Source organism: Macrotis lagotis, chromosome 7 (genome assembly GCF_037893015.1).
Source record: "Macrotis lagotis isolate mMagLag1 chromosome 7, bilby.v1.9.chrom.fasta, whole genome shotgun sequence".
Taxonomy (NCBI): Eukaryota; Metazoa; Chordata; class Mammalia; order Peramelemorphia; family Peramelidae; genus Macrotis; species Macrotis lagotis.
The window spans coordinates 16,518,078-16,537,505 of NC_133664.1; the positions used below are offsets into that span (position 1 = coordinate 16,518,078).

The 19,428-nt window shown below is 41.9% G+C and overlaps 1 protein-coding gene across 6 annotated transcripts in view; it reads right to left on the reverse strand.

Annotated features, from left to right (window-relative positions):
* SKAP2 (src kinase associated phosphoprotein 2) overlaps window positions 1–19,428 on the reverse strand; it is a 189,346-nt gene that overhangs the window by 111,578 nt on the left and 58,340 nt on the right. Inside the window, exon 1 of one of the 6 annotated variants that reach the window (XM_074195537.1) lies at window positions 9,107–9,172. The exons of the other annotated variants lie outside the window; for them this stretch is intronic. The gene's annotated coding sequence lies outside the window, so the exon portion shown is untranslated. Of the gene's footprint in view, window positions 1–9,106; window positions 9,173–19,428 lie in introns of those variants that run through there. 6 annotated transcript variants of the gene reach the window in all.

Genomic DNA, 19,428 nt, shown 5'->3' on the forward strand with positions numbered 1-19,428 from the left:
GTACTCTAAAATACTTATCTCATGTTTCCTTCAGGATCTTACTAAGACAATTTAAATGGAAGCAATTCAGTTTCCTAACATGGCCCTGGTAGACTGTCCAGGTTTCATAGGCATACAACAATAAGTTCAGCACAGCAGCTCTGCAGACCTTTTCTTTGGTAGTTAGTCTAATACCTCTTCTCTCCCAGACTTTCTTCCAGAATCTCTCAAATACTGAGCTAGCTCTGGCAATGCAAGTGTCAACCTCATTGTCAATGTACCTCCTTAGAAAGGCTGCTCCAAGGTAAGTGAACTTGTCCACAGTACTCAGAACTTCTCCATTTGCTATAATCAATGTTCTACATCTGGATGGTGTGGTGCTGGCTGATGGAGCACTTGGGTTTTTTTGGTGTTCATTGTTAGACCAAAATCAGCATAATAAGCAGAGAATTGATCCATACTTTGTTTCCGCTAAGCTTCAGAGGCTGCACTGAATATATATTCATCTGCAAACAGGATCATGCACCAATACTCCCTCCACTTTGGTCTTGGCTTGTAGCCTTTTCAAATTGAAGAATCTATCATCAGTGTGGCAGCTGACCTTGAGGTCACGTTCATCCTCAGCAAAGGTGTTTGATAACATGGTTGAAAACATCATGCTTAAAAAGCATAGCAGCAAGGACCAGGAAATTTCAAGAGCATCGTCCACTATCCAGAACCTGGGCAAGCATGCCATCATGGAACTGATGCATAATACTGATGAACTTCTCCAGGCAACCAAATTTGGACAAAATTTTCACAAACCCTCATGACTGATGGTATCAAAAGCCTTGGTCAGACCTACAAATGTACATTCCTGATTACTGAGTTCCTGGAGGGAATTCCAGGTCTAAATGAGTCACAGCCAAAGCAGCAGATACAGTCCCAGTGTGAAAGTGCCACCCAGACCTTGTCCTCCTCCCTCACGGCTCTGAGGCCTTTCTTCCTGCTGGGGTATAAGATAAGCTCCAGCAGTATGGAGAGGGCCATCAGTGGCAAAGGGGTGAACTCTGCCTATCCAAAGGTTAAATACCACAGGAGGAGGGGGGCCAAGCTTAAAGGAGGGCTGAAGATGATAAAAACCCACTGGAAAGGTGAGAGACTTCCTTACATGAGAGAATCTTGTGATTACTATTGTTTGGAATGAAATAAAGTCTGCTGTATCTTTGATGGGAAAAGTTGTTAAAGTTTATATTTGATCAATATTTTCCTTAAAAACATATCAGCACTATAAGTTTTATATTTTCATTGGGGACAAAAATTGCATATTATGTGGCTTACCTGTACTTCTTGAGACTTATTAAATGTAAAATAAAACCAATGATTCAAAAATACTGAAAAAAGGTAAGGGCAATAGACAATTTTTCCCTGTAATATAGGAATAATAATAACAATAGCATTTATATGATGTTTTAAGGATTGCAAAGTATGACAAATATTATTTCATTTAATCCTCAAACAATCTTTTGAGGTAGATGCTCTTAACATCATTTTAAAGATGAAGAAATGGAGGCTAAGATGAAGGTCACATAGTTAATAAATGTCTAAGGCAAGATTTGACCTCATTGTCTTCATGACTCCCAAGACCAGCTCTCATGCTGGATAATATGTATGATATTTTTGTGAGATGCCATCAGCAAGTTATTTTAAAAAAAGAAATACCCTCTGAGGGAATACACACTTAAAAATGAATATGGGTAGTCAGACTGAAAATCATCTAGCTACACCAATGCCCTTCTCATAAAATGAAATAATATGGCTTACTTCTTATAATGACAAATCTTACACAGAAAATAAATGTCCAGAGACTACTGATGAATAAACCCCACAAAAACATGATAGAAGCACAACACGTTAATTAGAATTAGAAATGCGCAGCCTAGTCAAAGGCTGTAAACAGGGTCTGCAGATGTCAGAATGCTTCCCAAAACCTCTCCTGGACTACTCCAGAAGGAACATGCTAGAACCAAAAAGGGGGCTGACAAGAGAGTCCATTAAGTGTGTCTGATCTGAGAACATTCCAGAGGAAATCCAAACCTAACTTCTCTCAGGAACTCTGAGAATGATTGATTACACAGATGTCATTCCACCCCATTGTCTCAATTCACTTCTGCGAGTTTCCTCAGACAGAGGAAACAAAATATTGTTTCTGTAAGATAAGCAGAGAGGCTGGTAAGAAGCCTAGTTTACCGCAGACGCAGCCGGAGGCCAGGACTTGCATTGGGTCACACTTGGCCCAGGGAGCTCAAGTTGAGTTCTGAGGTCGCTGTCCTGCAGGCACCCACAATCGCAAATCTGAAATTGGGCTTCCCCTGAAGCCAACTTTCAGAGGAAAGAGAAGTTGGGAGACACAGAGGGAAACAGCTTCGGCCCCACTTCAGGAAAGTTTGTGCTGATGTGGTATTTAACATGTATGCCAACTATGTGTAGATTATGAAATTAAAATTTTATTTAATCTCAAAATATTCATCATAATTGAATTGTGTTGATTCTATTTGAAACAATGATGTTCCAATGAAGGTATCTCCAACATGATTTTATATGATTATATTCTCTTCATAGTCTTAGAAGGAACACAAGGTATTGGGGTAAAGGAGTCAGGGAAATATCTTCTCTTGGTCTGTGGATTAGTTGGGTGACGTTAGAAACATCATTGAGCCTCTGTGAATCTCCGAGGAACAATTTTTTCTTCTTTAAAGAGGGGAAAATTTGGGCCGGCTAGGTGGTGCAGTGCATAGAGCACTAGCCCTGGAGGGAGAAGGATCTGAGTTCAAATATGGCCTCAGACAAATAATACTTACCTAGCAATCAGATGTGTCAAAGAGGGTAGGAAGGATTTGAACTGAACAAAGGTCCTTATATTTGGATCTACTGTACTGGGAATGATTTTAGGAAAACCCAAGATGATGAATGTGTACAAACAATGGGGGGAATGACGAGAACCAAGAGGACAATGTGCCCAATGTCACCAGTCAAAAGGATCCTGGTCAGGGCAATATCCAACATGATTTTTGAGCAGGTTTTCCAGCCTTCCTGACAAAGATGTGATGGCCTCAGGGTGCAGAATGATGTATAGTTGGTTTTTTTTTTTTTAACCTGCTCATACAGGAATTTATCTTGTTTAACTATACATATTTGTTACAAAGGAGTTCGTTTTCTTTTTTTCCACTATGGAGAGAAAATAGGTGTTAAGTGGAGAAAACAAAATAAAACTTCAGACTGAAAATTAGATTAAAAAATAAAAAAGAACTCATTGGTAATTTGGGCAGAGCAGTTTCAGTTGTGTGATGAGATAAGAAACCATAACACAAAGGGTTAAGGATGAATGAGATTAGAAGTGGAGGCAGTCAGTGTAGACAGTTTTTTATTTTTTCAAGGAATTTGATTTAAGAAAGGGAGAAGAGACACTGGATGATAACTTGAAGATACGTATAATAAAGTCTTATTTTTGGGTTTTTTTTTAAGAATAGGAAGACGCGATTTTTAAAGTAAAAGAACTAATAGAGAGAAGTTAGAGATTGGAGGCACAGAATGAATGAGGATGCCATCACTATATGTAAAGAGGATGGATGGTGGGAAGGCTCAGGACCTGGGAGATGAGAGCAAGAGGATCGGGGCTGTTTTACACTCACATCGTACAAAGAACTAAATGAGGATCCATTACTAGCTTGGGCAGCAAATTCCAATGGTGATTCAATCCTCACTTTTCTCATCTGTAAAATAGGACCAATAATCTTTTCTGGATAATGGAGGTTTGATGATGTATAATGGCAAATTTTGCCCATCAAAGTGAATACCAATAAAGGAAATGGGAGCTCTGTAAATATTAAGAGTTATTTGGCGCCCCAAGAACATCCTAGACACACTAGTCCTGTTTAAATTACTCAGCAAGCACTCAAGTCAACCACCAGAACCAATACCAAGTGGAGCTCAGCCCCTGGGTGCTGTTTCTGTACCACTTCAGAGTTAATGTGTGCACATCTTCAGCTTGGTATGGAGTATCCAAAGTGTATTTTAAATTTTTAATCGTTAGAAATTGGAGAAATGGATTTCTGATGATCTCATGCCTTGGGAGTCAGACGTCTCCTATCCTCTTGTCTACCTCATCTTTGCTGGTATTTCTTCCCATGAGCCCCTTCCTTCTCCTGTGATTCAGTCTGTGTCTGTAAAAAGAAAGACAATGCTTCCCTGCCAGAAGAGAAATCTGGGAATGAGAAGATGTGGGGAGAAGCTGATGTTACCTTAAAGTTCCTCCCTATGGTCTAGAACATGAAAGAGCCTATCTACACTTACCCACAGCAGCTCTCCCCCCGTCTGGCAGAGGCTGGAGAAGCTGACCTCTAGGACCCTTCCCATCATGATGACTCTAACTATCCCAAGTCAGCAGTTACCCCATAGAGCTGTGGCTAGAGGGTCTCACTGTGGACAGCAAACTTAAACACCCCCCCCCACTACCTTCATCCTGCTCCTATTTGTAAGTGTGTGTGTACAGAGTGTATACAGGGACATCCAACAGAAGTGGCTGTTTCCATAGTACTGACCAAGGCCATCCTCACTCCTTTTCTAAGACGTTTTGCTTCTCTCCCAGCTGATGTTCAAGTGCACATTCCAGCCCCTCTCCCTCATTCCTTATGATCTGAGAGTGATCACATAAATCAGAACTCAGAGGTAGGATCCCTGTCTGGTGTTCGGTCAGGGTCGACTTTCTAGAAAGAACCTTGCCAGTGTCTGCTCCACTTGCTCTGCTGCCAGCTGCTTCCAGTGTCACAAATCATTGTTTAATATAGCGGTTCTGCTCTTGAAAAGCATCTCATTCCAACCAATGTAACTAGGGCCCAGTAATGAGGCTCCAATAAGTCTAATTTCTCCTAAGAAAGTCTTTTTCTTCCAATAAGCATATGCCAAAGTCAAGAGCTGAGAACAAAGACTAGAACCAGAGACTGCCCTGGCAGAAGCAGGTGGCCTCAGGCTCCTTCAATCCAATCAGCAAATAATGAGGAAGCCCCTCAGACATTACTTCATCTGGTACTGAGAAGCCAGAACAAGTAACATCCCAGCCAGTCATCCCTTGCCCTGCCGTCCTAGGGCCAACCTTCTCCCCACTCCTGATCTCCCGAGTCTACACAACCTAGTTCTGAGTGGAGCTGAGTGCAACCACCCCAATCTCTGGGCATCAAGCCAGCCCCTCATCATCCTTGGCAGCCCATGCACTAGGAACCCCGGGCCTAGCCACCCACTAGGAACCCCGGGCTTCCCAACCTGTTGCTCATTCTCCACCTCTTTCTGACTCTTCTAATAATAATCAAAGGGCACACCAATCCATTCATGGCTCGATGGTTCCACTCACCACCATCCCCATGACTCTCCAGACCAAATGCCACTCTTCTATATTAGAATGGAGGCTGCTTGAGGGCAGGGATTAATTATTTTTTGTACTTTTATTCTAGTGCCTAATATGGAACCAGCACAGCACAGGTGCTTAAGTGACTTTATTTTTAAATTCAGAAAATTATCAGTCAGCTTCAGTCTTGTGTTATACATTTAAACAGATTTAATATAGTTAAGATGAAAACTATCAAACATAGTTTGAACCAAGTAGAAACTCTGCAACACACATTACCATGGGCTGCAGATACTTAACAAGTACCTAGCAAGTTACAACCTCATGACCAGAATAGACATCAGAAGGTCAAATTCCAATACAGAAATATAAGCTTTAAAAATCTGAAATATTAAATGTCTTGGAACCAGACCACGATGGCTTAACTGATATATATCAATCCATAAAAATTTTATAATAATATTTTATATGTCACTGTACTAAATACTCATAATCTCCAATCAATCAGTGAACAGGGACTTACCAAGTCCCTTTCATGGGCTAATCAGGATGCTAGGAATTGCAAAGATAATGAAAATAAATGAACTAGTCCATAATAACAGGGAGTTCATAAGGAGGGTCCTAGTCATTGGTGAGGCCAGGTCAGCTTCCTGTACAATGTGGTGTCTGAGATGAGGGATGAAGACAGACAATGGTTTGATGAGGCTGGGCTAAGAAGGGAGGACACTTAAAGCATAGGGGAAAGACACAGAGTGGTCAGTATGGCTGGACAGTACAATATGGCAAGAGATAAAATGTAGAATATGGCTCAAGAGTAGGTTGGGGCTAGGTTGCATAGAGTCTTACAGCCAACAAATACAACTATCTGATCCTAGAAGCCTGGGTGTACTGGACAGAAGAATAACATGGTAGACAGAACTATAATGCCAGAGGATGGAAAAGGGTCTGGACCATGGTGATGGTTCTTTGAGTAGACAAATGGGGCTGTCAAACCTCAAAGAATGAGACAATGAAGAAACAACTCTCTACAAATAAGGTATGCACAGCAGGAACTCATCCACTGAGGAAGGTTCTAGAATGAGGAGAGAGGTTGGAAAAGTCTTTTTGTAGACATGAGATTGGAGCTGGGCCCTGGAAGTTGCTGGGAAAGCCAGGATGCCAAGGAGAGCAGGAGAGTCTTCTGGACATGGGAGACAGCAAGAGAAAGATGGCAGGTTTTCTTCAAAAAACAGCAAGGAGGGGCAGCTAGGTGGTGAAGTGGATAGAGCACCAACCCTGCAGTCAGGAGGACCTGGGTTCAAATCCAGCCTCAGACACTTAATAATTGCCTAGCTGTGTGGGCTTGGGCAAGCCACTTAGCCCCATTTGCCTTGCAAAAACTAAAAAAAAAAAAAAAACACCAAGGAAACTGGGGTCTCTGGATCAAAGAGAAATGTAAATCAAGATAATCCCAAAGTTTCACCCACAACAAAATAATTGGTAAAGATTGACCCAAGATGGGAATAGTCAATGCTTGAGAAACTATGGAAAGATAATTACACTAATGTGTTATTCATGGAGTTTCAGATTAGGACAACCATTCTAGAAAGCAATTTGGAGTTGATGCAATAATATGGCTAAATAAAATGACCAAAATGGCCATAACCTGTGACACAGAGATGCCACTGCTACATATATACCCCAAGGAGGTCGCTGATAAAAAGACAAAAATATTTATAATAGAACCACTGTGGCAGAAAAGACCAGGAAACAAAGTAGATGTCCATCCAGTTAAAGAAGAACAGTTAAATCATGGCATGATAATGTAATGGAATATCACTGTGCTTGAAAACGCAATGAAAATGATAAATACAGAGAATCACAGAAAGCCTGTTGTCAAATCACCAGAATCAAGAAAAAATAGACACGATGATTACAATAATGTAAATGGAAAAAAGAGAGATGAGAAGACACTTTTCCCCTAAGCCCTTGCAGAGGTGGCAGGAAATGTAGAGACAAGATTCTTTTTGATGAACTGTTTCGTTTTACTGAATTTTTTTCTCTTCTTTAAAAAAAATTGTTATAAGAGATGGATCTCATGAGGGGGATACAGGAAGAAACGTGGAGAAAATAAACAAAAGCTCTCATAAAATTATTTTTTAAAAAAAGAAAAAATGAAAACTTGAAGAAGACAATAAAAAGAGCAGTTCACATTCATCCTGTGCTCTATGGTCTACCACCAGTTTTCCTTCCTATAACCTTGTGACATGGATATATAGTTAGAGTAAAAGCTTAGAACCATCAAGTGTATCACCCAAGTATCTATCATTTTCTACTAAGTCAGGAATGGTCAATTCGGCAAAGACTTCAATGTCTGCAAGGGATTTAAAATCTTGGAGCTGCAATACAAAAGAATCAAACTGGTCCTAACACCAAATAGAGATTTAAACTACCATGTACTTGTCCTTTCCTCGGGAGAGGTCAATAGTGTTATCTTGCACATGTTGATTTGGTATAACATATGACGAATGCTTATGTCAAAAGGATCTTCCCAAGGTCAGGAGATCAAAGTTTGTCCTAGTGTTTTCTTCATCTTTATTTGCAAAAGTTCCATTCATGTTTTCTGTAGGTTTCACTGGCAAGAAAATTAAATTCGATTGTCCTTCTAGCATTCATGAAGGTCCATAAATTGCAACTAAATTTAAATCTATAAGAAAGGAGATTAACATGCCTTAATTACAAGTTTTCACAAAACCATGGGGGATGGAAAGAGAATGTAAAGTCCATTCTAAAAGATGCAGATGGTACTGATGGGTAAAAATGGAGGTCCTTACTCTCAGCTACCCTAGATTAAGTCCCTAAAGATAAAAATATGAAGACAATTATGAGTGACTTATTGGGGTAAGGATGGTAGATTTTGGTTTGTTTAGGAAACAAAAATGGAAGCTGTAAAAAAGAGAATGAGAGAACAAAAAAGAGAACCTATTATTTTTAAATAATATGGGGAGGAAGGAGGAAAGCAAAGTCCTTGCTTTGCCAAAAAATGGTGAGAAGAATAATTTTGGTCTGAATTGACATTAGACTCTAATGTTGTGATCACTCCAGTGGCAGTATCTTATGCCTGTAAGACATGGGTACTTAGAGGAGTCTCTTGCTCCAATCTACTCTCACACAAGTAGCTCTGTGTGCTCAGAAAAATAACTACCAACACCAAGTTACACTCCAATTCTAACAGGAGTAAGTCTATTAAAATTAAATATCCTTCCACTACTCTCCACTCTCTCTTTTTTTTTTGTTTTGTTTTGCTTTTTTGGATTTTTTGCAAGGTTATGGGGTTAAGTGACTTGCCCAAGGCCACACAGTTAGGTCTGGGGCCAAATTTGAACTCAGGTTCTCCTGATTCTAGGGCCTGTGCTCTATCTACTGTGCCACCTAGCTGATCCTTCCACTTTTAACTCCTGAGACCTCTCTAATGTATTTCTATTTGCACAATCAACTATTAAAATAAAAACACCAATTAATAATAACACAAAAGGATTAAGATCCCAGGTCCTGGACATAATTAAGCAAATATATGAAAAATAATTAATTACAATCCACACATAAACCAGGGCCATATCTCCCATCAATGTATTGAATACCTGGGAAGGAGGATGTTCACAGGATCTAGTTACTCTGGAACTATAAACTTCAGTATCTTATTTCTATTTCAGTGACTGTCCATAAAAATGTCCTAGATGCTTCTGTTAAACAGATGCTTCTACCTACTAGCTGAGCTGATCCATTTTGGGCTTGACTGACCAGCTAAGTAGCTCCTCTGATCTACAGCTCTATCAATCCTCGGTTCAGTCAGACTTTCTCCACTTCTGATCTCTCAGTTGGATGATACAGATCCCTCTGCTTCTCTCTCCTTCACTGAGTTCTGCCTATATCCCCTTTCAGTGAACAAGTCAACATTTAGCCATTAAATTCTCGTCTTCTGTCATAGAACAAACAGCTCTCTTTAGAATACTAAAGCTCATGACATTCTAAATTCAGCCACTGCCATACAGGGCCATTGTGATATGAGTGGTCTGTAAATTAGAAAGGACTCTACAAATCTGAGCTATTGTTATCATGCAAGTGAACATGAATATCAGCTGGCTGTTTCCTGCGGTTGGAGCTCCATTTAGGAAGCCCAAAGCTTTTCTTGAGAACCCTAAGACTGAATACCTACTTCAAAGTCTGACAGTATAAATTACTATCAATCCTAAGCAAGCATTAAGCACCCTCTAGGATGTAAACATTGAAATAAAAATAAACATTTGCAATAATTCCCAAAATTTCAATAGAAAAATCATAAAGTTTGAGGATATTCCCAAATTATAAGTAAAGAATAATCATTTGAAATATATTGTTTGTAGCAATGCACACAGACTGGGATACTCTTCAAACTATAGAGACTAAAATTAATTTGCTATATTGACTAGATCACAAACCTCATCTATAGTCCTACTTTGACAAGCCACTATGGCATGAAAGTAACCCTTTATTTTTTTCCAATTGATATTTTATTTTTTTAATTACAAGTTATGAAAGTTGTTCAATATTCATCCACATGTATATGTATATTTTAAAGTTATATAATTTCCTTCTCACCCCCCCCCTCCCCTCAGTGGCAAACAGTCTGGTGAACATCGTACTTACACATTTGGGTTTAACATGTTTACAGCTCAGTCATTATTGGTACGAGGAATTAGGATTAAGGGGAAAAGAAAATAAATGATGAGCCAAGAAAGAAATACATGAGGAAAATTTTTAAAAAGTGAATGTAGTGTTCATTCAGATTCTGTAGGCTTTATTTTGTTTTGTTTTCTTCTTCTGGATGGGGATAGCATTGTCCATAGCTGGTCTAATACGGCTTGTCCTAGCTCTCTGAACTGCTGAGAGGAGCTGCTTCCATGAAGGTTGATCATTTCACAATGTTGTTGTTAATGTTAATGTGCATTCTCTTGGTTCTGCTCCCTTCACTCAACATCAGATCCTGTAAGTCATTCCTTGCTTCCCTAGAGTCCGACTATTTATGGTTTCTTATAGAACAATAATATTCCATAATATTCATGTACCACAACTTGTTTAGCCGTTCCCCAATTGATGGGCATCCCCCTCAATTTCCAAATCCTTGCCACTACAAAAAGAGCTGGTATGACTATTTTGGAACATGTGGGACTTTTCCCACTTTTTATGATTTCTTCTGGATTTAGGCCTAATATTGATATTGCTGTATCAAAGGGCATGATCAGTTTTATTGCTCTTTGGGCATAGCTCCATATTGTGCTCCTGAATGGCTGGTTCAGTTCACAACTCCACCAGCAATGCATTACTATCCCAATCCTCTCACAACTTTTTTTTTGTCAATTTAGCCAATCTGACAGATGTGAGATAGAACCTCATAGTTGTTTTAATTTGCATTTCTCTAATCAGTAATGATTTGGAGCATTTTTCATGTTATTATATAGATATAGATATAGATATATAGATATATAAAACTTTAATTTCTTCATTTGAAAACTGTTCACATCCTTTGACCATTTTCAATTGGGGGTTGACTTTTAATTGCATAAATTTTAAGCAATTCTCTATGTATTTTGGAAATGAGACCTTTATCTGATCCCCTAGCTGTGGTAATTGTTTCTCAGATTTCTGTTTTCCTTCTAACTTTGGCAGCATTGGTTTTATTAGAATAAAAAAATTTTAATTTAATATAGTCAAAATCATCTATTTTGCAATTTATAATGTACTCTCTTTTTTGCTTGTAACCCTTTATTCTTAAAGTCTATAACAACACGAAAATAGTCCCCCATGGGACCCTGGCCAGGTCCAGATGACAGCTGAGAACCATCAACTGCACAACTATTGATGATCAGAATTGGTAGATGGACTTTCCTCACCAGGTTTCCTACACCAATAAAAGTGATAGCTCAGACACTTGCACACACATTCACACACTCACACACATACACACTCATATATGCTAACGCACACTCATGCACACACACTCACACCCATAGCTACTGTATACACAATACATACAAAGAGGAGAGCATCTCCTTTGCAGGACTTAGGACAGTGCCTTTGCAACATAAGAGTCTAATAATGTTTAACTGAATAGATATCAAATGTAGCCACAAAACTAACAGTTCTCATTCTTCAAATAGTCACACTAATAAACAAAAAGGAGAACCACATGTTTAATCTAGTTTGTAATTTGGTAAAATTTAAATTTCCTTGTAGAGGCAACCTAGTATTGGGAGTTTACTTCTGAGACATCTAACAATTGGCTGATTCTAAAATATTGTGACATACTTGAACAGTACTATATACACAATGAACAGACATTTCTCAGGCCACCAGTTTTTACTTCCATTGTAATGTGTACTCTGCACACACTCACACTGTATTTGTCTGAGATGGGACCTCCAACAACTCACCTAACATAACACAGCTGGCAGCTCCTCCACAAGCCAGTTGGTTCTCTGGCTGACAGGAAAAGCTATGGCAAAACCCATGCCCATGACCACAGAGGCCCCCCAGGATCCTGGGACAGAGTGACTCTGTTCTATCACCCGATGCTAAGGGGTCACCACACTGTCACAGAGAGGAGGTGATCCCCAACTGTGGACCTGGAAAGGGGTGGCAGAGAGCTTCTGTTCAAGCGCTTCTGTGAAGACCCTCATCAAATCTTGAGGGGGAAGCCTGTGCCTGTTGATGGCTAAATCTTCTTTGAAAAACCCAAAGTCACAACTTTAATATGCAGTGATTTTGTTATCTCCCTGAAGCCAGAAATATATTCATCTGTAAGAATAAGAATCCTCTTTAGAAAGGACATCATCATGCCCTGATCTATTCTCCTAAGCCAGACTTTCACTTGCTTCAAGTGATGGATGCCTACAGACGGACTCCACAGGCTACAGAGGCAGTGACATCTGAAGCAAGGCTTGCCCTGGTGTCACAATCCATAAGTGCGTGGACTGAGAACAACCCTGGAGCTCTGGCTCTGAGTCCTTCACTTGGTCACTCCCTGGTAACTCCATCCCTTACCTAAAGATAAGAATGGCCATCCTGCCTCTGCCACCTATGGGAACATTTCATCAGTCAAGAGGGAAGCCTTGAGCCATGGGCTCCTCAGGTCATAGACCAAGGGCTGGGAGGCCCCTGAAGAACTCACTGACTCCTTTTACAGATGAGGCAACTGAGGCACAGCACTGCCATAACTAGTAAATCCCTGAGGCGGGCATCCCTGACACTCACCCAGGTCTGACTACTCCACCAGTGGGGTCGGATTCAGAGGAAAGCCAATCCAACCCCCTGCAGCTCCAAACCACCACCTTCTCTGCTGCCCTTCATTTCTATTGACTTTGCTCCCCTGGTTTGGGCCATGTTAGAGTGGTGGGGAGCCTTGCTTGACACCCTGCCCTGCACCATGGAACTTCTCAAGGTCACAGAGCTGGAAAGCAAGAGAGGGGAGGACTCTTTAATCAAGGAAATGAGCACTTATTAGATCCCCACTGTGAGTCAGCAGCTGAGCTAAGTGATCAGAGAATAAAAGTGGAGGGCTCTGCCCCAGCAGAGGGCAAAGGGGGGACCACCTTCTGGAGCACAGCCATGTCGAGCAAGCCTGGTGAGGCACAAGTCAAAGAGGTGTCTATGGCAGAGCAGACTGGAGTGGGGAGGGTTCCTTTGGGGTCCAAGAAGAAGATAGAGGTGAGAGAAGCCTGAATCAGGGACACTAATCAAGAGACTTCTCCCACAGCCATCCAGGGAGGAGGTGACATGGGTCTTCACTAATGGGAGCATCTGGGGAGCATCTACTCTGGGAACCCAACCTGGAAGGATGGCAGAGACCTGACCAGACCTAGAGACATCAGAAGGAGACACAGGCCCAAGGTGCTCCAGAGAACCACAGCCCCCAACACCTCTTACAAGAAGACTCTTCCACTTGCAATGGTTGTGAGCAGCCCCCCAAAACAGGCCCACTTTCTGTTGATTCGATAATACTCTGGGATCTCCCCACCATCAGGTCTGGTGAACTCAGAAGGTGCTTCCCACCAGAGAAGGACACCAGAGAGAACAAGGAAATGGGCAGCAGAGAATGGTCCAAGAGCCCCATTCAGACAGACAGGCAGGCAGACAGACAGACAGACAGACACACACACACACACACACACACACACACACAAACACACGCACACCCATGCACAACACTTTCACACATGCATGCACATGCATATACACACTTACACACATTCACACACAAACAGACACAGGAAGGGGAGGAAGAGAAGGAAGGTCAAGTCACCCCAGCACACCTCTTCAGAGATGGATGCGCAGAGAAAGAGGCAAGGTGGGAGTCAGGGGACGAGAGGCTGCTCCTGTGGGCCTCCCAGACAGAAATGGCTTTAGCAGTGACATGAGCAAACTGGGGACCTCACTAGAGGCGTTGTGCTATCACTACTCATAAAATACAATCATGCACATCTCATCTGCCTCTGTGTGTTTATGTGCTGAAGTTTTAAGAATAGTTGAACTAGTTCTCCCTTCATAGACATACTTGTTCTGCATTGTTCATCTCCTAAAGAGCCACCCGAATATCAAGGCTCTTACCAAATGTGAAGGCTCATTGTCACCGGTGGGCAGGGCTCCCCGTCCAATTGCAGAGGCTGATTCCCAGAGTGTGCCAGGCTGCTCTCACAGAATGCCGCACTGACTCATTCCCTTCAGAAGAAGGGAATCCGAAGTCCATGTCATCCATGTCCCTGACATTGGACGAGTCAAATGGCAGGATTCATTTTCACACATTTGTCTCTTGGTCTACGATTCCTCCTCCACACGTCTGTGCCACATCCTACCTGACAGAAGCAGGAGGAAAACAACACAAAAGACCCCTGCACTTCATCTAATTAGGTCCAAGGCAGGAGGGTATAAAGTGGACAGTTGCCAGGTTGAAGATGTCCACTGCTGACTGCCACAACCGCCATTTCCATTCTAATGTTAATTTGATTTACTGATCTTGCTGGTCCTAAGGTAAGTTCAGGCCAGCTGTGGGCTGGTTTTCCATTAACACAACAAAAGGGATCATCTGTCCAGTGTCCAGTCCTACCGACAGGGAGTAATCCAAGAAGAGGAGGAGGGAAGTTTCTCCTTCAGTCACAAGCAATCAATACAAGGGGGATCTCCACCCAGTGGGGCAAGCAGCAGGTCTTAGCCTGGGCGCCCCAAGAAGAAGGAGGCAAGAGGAAATCTTTCAGAAAGAACAAACCTTTCTGACACGAGACTCAGTCTCCTCACTCAGCACATGGCGCCCTTGGATCAGCACAGTTTTTACCTATCCATCAAAAAGAAGATGGAACAGTGATTCCCAACTCCATCAATCCTTGCAGAGATATTAGCATATTTACCTGCCACCAAAAGAGGTTTCAAATTGCAAACACTCAATTCAAAAGAAGATTGATTAATTTTCAGCTTTTGAAAGGGAACAGTAGCTTGCTTCCATGATCCTAGGGTCAGAGACTCCTGTGGCCATGGCCATGTGCTAAGCACCAAAGCTAAAAGACAAAGCTAAAGAGTCCTACCCCCCCCCAGAAGGTTACATGCCAGTGTAATACAACACAAGTGACCCCAAAGCCCATGAAAAGCAGACACAAGGTCACCTGGGCAGGGAGGGAAAGTCAGGACCAGCCAGAGAAGAGGGTATGGGAGCCAAGGAAGGTGTCATTCAGAGGGACCCAGAGGAAACCAGGGACTGCAGAGCCAAGAGAGAAGAGAGTATTCAAACATGGTGGACAGCAAGCTCAGAGTCATGATGGCACATCCTGTGTGACAACAAAAACTCTGTGGGGGAGTTACACACCATATAGATGGACACAGGCTCAGAAGGCTGCCAAGGCCAAACCAATGATTTCTATGGGGGCCCACAAGCAACAAGGGGCCACCAGAGCTCACAAGTTCACAGAGCAGTAATAAGAAGATGGTCAGCCCTGCCCCAGGACAACAGAGACAGGAGGAGAGCCGGTGGTGAGGAGGCCACTGCCACAGACCCACATCCAGGGCAGAGTGACAGAGTTGGACCTCAGTTGAGTCCACAGGTGAGAGGTCAGAACAAGGGCTAACCATCTGAGAAAGTGAAGTGATTTGCTGGAGGGTCACAGAGAAATTTAGTGTCTAAGGCTGGAATGACCGAAGATCTTCCTTTCTCCAGACCCAATGCCACCTAGACGCCTCTGTCTCTTTAAAAAAAAAAAGAGTTAAAATGATCTTAAAGATGAAATGAGATCTCTAGAGGAAAGAGGAAGGAAATGAAAGCTCTAGAAGAAAGTATCAGGAGACAATTTAAGACCTAAGGAAAAGAAGTAAATGGATCAAATAGAAGCTAATAAACATTTAAACAAAGTCAAAAGATTGAAGAAAAAAATAAATGTAAGTTATCTCATTTCAAATATAATTGACTTAGAAAATAAGTGGAAGAGAAAGAACTTCGAATCATTGAACCACCTGAAAGCCATAAGAGCCTGAACATCACACATTTCAAAACATCATGAATGAAAGCTGTCCAGATCTATCAGAACCCAAGGTCTAAGGGAAAATATTTCCTTATTCTCCCAAATTCTGATGGCTCACTCACCAGCCTGTGGGACCCTCTCCTTCCTTCTCAAGGGGTTCAGTGCAAGCACAGTCCTTCCCCACTCCACGCCCTGCCCTCATTCTAGAAGACTTACTCATAAAGATACTCTTTCAAAGATGCCAAACTCCCAAGGACTCAATCTACTGATACCCATGACTCCATTCTCCAGCGCACCTTAGCTATACACGGAGATGGCCATACCATCGACCTGATCATTACCCACAAATGTTCCCTTTCCATGTTCATGAATTCTGAACTCTATTTGATCATAAGACGTTGTTACTACACCTCTCCTTTTGCTTTGGAACCCCTAGCTCATGACCAAGCATTCTGCCACCCTCAGAACTTCCCCAGGCTCTTCCCCATGCAATGGCCCTTCCACTCCCTTCCCTTTCTCATCACAATTAAGATGTCTGCAAGATGGCAGTTTGGGCCTAATTGATTCACTGTCCCACTGACCAGTGAGGCTCCAAACCTCAGACTTTCCATGACTCCTTCACCTCTGAGGATTTCACATTACACTTGGCCATTCCTGGAGAACCCCAACTTCTCCAGCCTCCATCTCCCATCACTTGGAACCTTCTTCCATGATCTCCTTTCCCACTCCTATGTCCCAAGCAGAGGGGACCCTAATTCTTGCCAAGGTAAATGTCCCTATGGGCATGAGAGATCCTCCTGCAGCCAGCCTTCTCCTGGGGCTTGCCCCCTTCTATAATCCTCCCCCTCTCACTAATTTTCAATTTCTCTCCTTTTACTGGAAACTTGACCCCACTTACTGCATTGAAACCTTTCCTGTCCTCCCCAATACTCACCCTCCCAAAGTACTTTATGTATAACTATTCCAAATGTTTATATCTATTCATTTTATATGATCCGTGTGAATCTTCTCTGCATTTGATGTCTCCCCCATTAGAATGGAAGACCCTTGCAAGCTGTTTCAATCCTTCTACTTAGGGACCCAGGATCCCACATAAGCAATAAGGATTCATTAAGAATAATCTTAATGAATAATTATTAATACTTATTAATTACTTGATTGCTAAGTCTAAATTTCCTCATCTTTAAAATGGGATAATTAAATCTATTAAGCATATTATTTTTATATGTTTTATCTATATACCTATTAAATTTATCTACTCATCTATGATAGCCAGTTTATAGAAATTAAATTGGGATTTGGATAACTTTGCATCAGTCAGAAGCTTATTTCAAAAGTAAAAGTTTAGAAAATGAAGGAGGAAAGTAGTGTGTGACTTTGGGCAAATCGACTCTGCTTCTTTGAGTCCCAATGTCCTCATTTTTAACATGTGAAAAAATCACTTTGACCCTGTCTCACTATTGCTGAAAGAACTGAATTATAGAATATACAAAGGACTTTGGAACCACAAAATACTAGGTAATCTATAATTATTACAAATGTGACTTTTCCACGTACCAAAATAATGCCACCAACTTATATATTTAGTCATCAAAGGGTTTATATTACACACCCACTAGATTCATGGCAACCTTGGATAACCTATTTAGAGTAACTATAAGCCTAGGCCCTAAGGAGGGCTGGCGTTAATAAAGAAATGGCAAAATAACTTGTGAATTAAGCATTGAGAAGAACAATGCCTAAAACATGAACAAGGCTCTTGTCCAGTGTTATGATCCCCCAGCAGAGGGTGAGATCCTGGAGCACATACATGTTTCCTTTGGACTTATTTACTTGTGCTGAACACAGCACAATCTTGAAGAGGGAAAGAGAGCAGAAGAGAGGAGTGGGAGAGACAGAAGTGTCTCCCTGCATATACATTGAAGAAAACACCAGAAGGGTCAGGCAAGGGGCCCTCAATGACTCACCTGCCAGACTCCATCCTTACAATGACAAGTCGACCACTCCAAGGTTACAAAGGAGCATCTGACCCAGGAGAAAGAGCAGGACAGCCTTGCAGACCCTCCCCAAGAAAGACGGCCACCCATGCATGTTACGATCAATAACCCTTCAGGGATTCACTCAAGGCCATGCTGGTCTCAGAGCAAGGGCCAACAAGCCTGTCAAAGGGTCCATCCCCCTGCACCCTGGAGCTTATACATGGCCCAACTAGAAGGAAGAATTCCCTTGGGATGGGAGATCCTCAAGATGCTCCTGCAGCAGGAGTCATCGTGCCGATGGCAACAAACCCCAGGACGTTAGGAGGTCTTCTAAATTAAACCTATGATTAATCATGACAAATTGAAGCAACAACTCTTGAGAAGCCAGTCCACCAAGTTCATGTACATTCTGTATAGTTCACACACACACACACACACACACACACACACACACACCAGTAACATATATACAGAACACAGATTCCAACATCACTGAGAGGGAAGAAGGTTGCTTCAAATCTACAAAGCTGACCTCACAAGCCTTCATCTCCTGTTTATCACATAGTTATGACGTCCAAGAGAGTTTGGGGACCTCTTGCTTTAGAGATGGTTCTAAGTGGCACAAAAAGGAGGCAGATTTTATTTGTCATTAAATTTTAATTCATAGGAAATTGGACATTTAATATCTCGTAGCTTGAAATTGAGGGCAGCTGGTGGTGCAGTGGATGGAGTACTGACCTTGGGGTCAGGAGGACCTGAGTTTGAATCTGACCTCAGACACTTACTAGCTGTGTGATCTTGGGCAACTCACTTCACTCTGATTGCCTCCCATCCAAAGTCATCTCCAGTCGTCCTGATTCCTATCTGGCCACTGGACCCAGATGACTCTGGAAGCCAAAGCGAGGCTGGTGACTTAGCACAGCCCCCCTCACTCAAATCCAATTCATGTGCTTGTCATGGCATTACCTCCCTGATGTCAGGGTCTTCTTCGAGAACAAAGGACAAACATCACCAGATTGAAATCATACCTGCCTCAACACTAGGTTGACAGCACCAATGGGATTCAAGAAAAACATACTAGGGTTGTGTTTACATGTACCTATCATACCTGCCCTGTGGAATACTCCCAAATTCTAGGTCATTTTTTAAGTGGGAAAAATATTTTTGCATCGCTATTATCTAATCTCTTGATTTGGGGGAACTGTTGTGTAATTCAAGCCTTTTTATTTTCTCAGCCAAATAATAACTCTTGGACCTCACAGGCAGCCAAATATCAGGTCTTAACCATCTGTCAACTGGCTTGGATTCAGCAAGCATGCTCCCCGAGTTTTAGTTCTAATTGTGTTTAATGCTGCACTAATTATTTCAATGGGGAATAATTTTGTACAGTCAAAGTTGACTCATTTTATAAACTGGAAGCTCCCAGCTATAAATTGGCAGGTCTCATCCTTCATTTCTCCTAAGCGTTGTGCCAAAGGGGAATAAGTATATGGTCGCTCTGTGACCAAATGTCATGTGCTGGGCAGGAGCATTGATCCTGGCTATTAATCACTCTGCAAGCCCTCCCAGTAAT